Source organism: Ascidiella aspersa, chromosome 5, assembly GCF_963924565.1.
Source record: "Ascidiella aspersa chromosome 5, kaAscAspe10.2, whole genome shotgun sequence".
Taxonomy (NCBI): Eukaryota; Metazoa; Chordata; class Ascidiacea; order Phlebobranchia; family Ascidiidae; genus Ascidiella; species Ascidiella aspersa.
Window position 1 is genome coordinate 14,090,478 of NC_139451.1, and position 2,875 is coordinate 14,093,352.

The 2,875-nt window shown below is 61.5% G+C and overlaps 2 non-coding genes and 1 pseudogene across 2 annotated transcripts in view; all 3 read left to right on the forward strand.

Annotated features, from left to right (window-relative positions):
* LOC146144705 (small subunit ribosomal RNA) overlaps positions 1-264 on the forward strand; it is a 1,811-nt gene extending 1,547 nt beyond the window's left edge. Inside the window, exon 1 of the ribosomal RNA XR_014500650.1 lies at positions 1-264. This exon is cut by the window's left edge and continues 1,547 nt beyond it. This is a non-coding gene — a ribosomal RNA (small subunit ribosomal RNA).
* Positions 265-511: 247 nt separating this feature from the next.
* LOC146144706 (5.8S ribosomal RNA) lies at positions 512-665 on the forward strand. Its single transcript, XR_014499054.1, has one exon. It is a non-coding gene; the product is annotated as a 5.8S ribosomal RNA (ribosomal RNA).
* Positions 666-1,754: 1,089 nt separating this feature from the next.
* LOC146144707 (large subunit ribosomal RNA) lies at positions 1,755-2,586 on the forward strand (annotated as a pseudogene; the record flags this gene model as incomplete).
* Between the last annotated feature and the right edge of the window lie 289 nt (positions 2,587-2,875).

The window sequence follows — 2,875 nt, forward strand, 5'->3', positions numbered from 1 at the left end:
GGGATAGGGAATTGCAATTATTTCCCTTGAACGAGGAATTCCCAGTAAGCGCGAGTCATTAGCTCGCGTTGATTACGTCCCTGCCCTTTGTACACACCGCCCGTCGCTACTACCGATTGAATGGTTTAGTGAGGTCCTCCGATTGGACCTGGCGCGGCCGGCAACGGTCGAGCCGGCGTCCGAGAAGACGATCTAACTTGATCATTTAGAGGAAGTAAAAGTCGTAACAAGGTTTCCGTAGGTGAACCTGCGGAAGGATCATTAACGGTCTCGCAAACGCTTCGGCGAACGCGAAACTCGGACAAGCGAGAGAAAAAGTCTTTGCTACCCGGCGCCCGACCCGCGAGGAGCGGCGCGCCGGCCGGCGATTCGGTCACCCGGTAATGTTTGCGCGTCGAGTGCCGCGGTGCCGCGCGCTCCGGCTTCAAGCGTCGGCCTGGCCGACCGCTCGGCGCGGTCTATTTTGTCACCCTATAGTGCGAGGCACTGTGCGAGCGAAACAATCGTGGATGGCTCTTGGCGGTGGATCACTCGGCTCGTGAGTCGATGAAGGACGCAGCTAGCTGCGTGAATTAGTGTGAATTGCAGGACACATTGAGCATCGACGTTCTGAACGCAAATTGCGGCCTCGGGTCAATCCCGGGGCCGCGCCCGCCTCAGGGTCGCGTTGCAAACGTTCCGCGCGGGGATTTCTCCGCGCGGCTGCTGCGGCGTCGGACGCGCGAGCGCCCGTCCCGCTCAAGACAGCACGGCACGATGCGCGACGATCGCGACCAGAATCCCGCGCGGCGGCGGCGAGTCGACCTCGAAGAGGCCAACGGCTGGCGGCTCAAGGGCGGGAATCGAGGTGCGCGGCGGCGCGCGGCGCCGACGGCGAGCGCGGAACGGGAAGAATAGTCCCGGTCCTTACTTTCGGCCTGAGGTCGGACGAGGCTACCCGCTGAATTTAAGCATATTACTAAGCGGAGGAAAAGAAACTAACGAGGATTCCCTCAGTAACGGCGAGTGAAGCGGGATGTGCCCATCGCCGAATCCGCGCGCTTTTGGAGTGCGCGGAATTGTGGCGTACGGAATTCGTCACGGCGCGCTTCGCCGGTCGCCCGCGTCCTTCTGATCGAGGCCTTTTCCCAGAGCGGGTGTCAGGCCCATGGCGGCGACAGGCGGGCGCGCTACGGCGTCTTCCCAGAGTCGGGTTGTTTGGGAATGCAGCCCAAAGCGGGTGGTAAACTCCATCTAAGGCTAAATACGGTCACGAGACCGATAGCGAACAAGTACCGTGAGGGAAAGTTGAAAAGCACTTTGAAGAGAGAGTTAAAGAGTACGTGAAACCGTCGAGAGGCAAACGGGAGGGCCTGTCGGGTCGCCCGGTCGCTTTCAGCCGGCCCCCTGTCGGCGACGTTGTCGTGCGGACCCTCACGGGCCGCCGGCGGCGCCGCCCGATCGGGGACCAGCGCACTAGCGCCGGGCGAAGGCCGCGACCGTCTGGACGGCGGCGAGAAGGCCGCGCGCAAGGTAACCCGGCCTCGGTCGGGTACTATAGGCGCGCGTGTCCGTCGGCCCGCCGTTCGGGCGAGGAGAGATCGCCGCGTCTGCCCTTCGGGGCCGAGCGCCCGGTGCCGGCTGGGGCGTCGTGGGTCGGGGACTGTTCTCAGTGCCCAGCCTCTTCGTCTCGGTCGCGCTTCCGGTGTCGTTTCGCGAGGCGCACGGGGTCCGCGCTGAAGTCAGCCACCTTCCCGACCCGTCTTGAAACACGGACCAAGGAGTCTAACGTGAGCGCGAGCCACGGGGCAGTACGAAACCCATGGGCGCAGTGAAAGTGAATGTCGGCGCGGTCCGGCGGAGGTGAGACGTCGTCGTTCGCGGCGGCCGCATCACCGGCCGATCTCGTCCGCTTTGCCGGAGAGGTCGAGCGAGAGCGTTCGCGTTGGGACCCGAAAGATGGTGAACTATGCCTGAAGAGGTTGAAGCCAGAGGAAACTCTGGTGGAGGACCGTAGCGATTCTGACGTGCAAATCGATCGTCAAATTTGGGTATAGGGGCGAAAGACTAATCGAACCGTCTAGTAGCTGGTTCCCTCCGAAGTTTCCCTCAGGATAGCTGGCGCTCTGTCGCAGTTTTATCTGGTAAAGCGAATGATTAGAGGCCTTGGGGACGAAACGTCCTCAACCTATTCTCAAACTTTAAATTGGTAAGAAGCCCGACTCGCTTAATTGGAGCCGGGCATGGAATGCGAGTGCCAAGTGGGCCACTCTTGGTAAGCAGGACTGGCGATGCGGGATGAACCGAACGCCGGGTTAAGGCGCCCGACGCGACGCTCATCAGAGCCCACAAAAGGTGTTGGTTGATCTAGACAGCAGGACGGTGGCCATGGAAGTCGGAATCCGCTAAGGAGTGTGTAACAACTCACCTGCCGAATCAATCAGCCCTGAAAATGGATGGCGCTGGAGCGTCGGGCCTATACCCGGCCGTCGCGGCGGTACGAGCACACCGGTGCGCTAGGCCGCGACGAGTAGGAGGGCCGCGGCGGCGTGCGTCGAAGCCTAGGGCGCGAGCCCGGGTGGAGCAGCCGTCGGTGCAGATCTTGGTGGTAGTAGCAAATATTCAAATGAGAACTTTGAAGGCCGAAGTGGAGAAGGGTTCCATGTGAACAGCAGTTGAACATGGGTCAGTCGATCCTAAGGAATAGGCGAATGCCGTTCTGAAGCGGGGCGATGCTCGTCGTTGCCCCGGCGGACCGAAAGGGAATCGGGTTAATATTCCCGAACCTCGACGCGGAGATCGGCGCTTCGGCGCCTGGTGCGGCAACGCAAGCGAACTCGGAAACGTCGGCGTGGGTCCCGGGAAGAGTTCTCTTTTCTTGGTAAGGGTGCGGCGA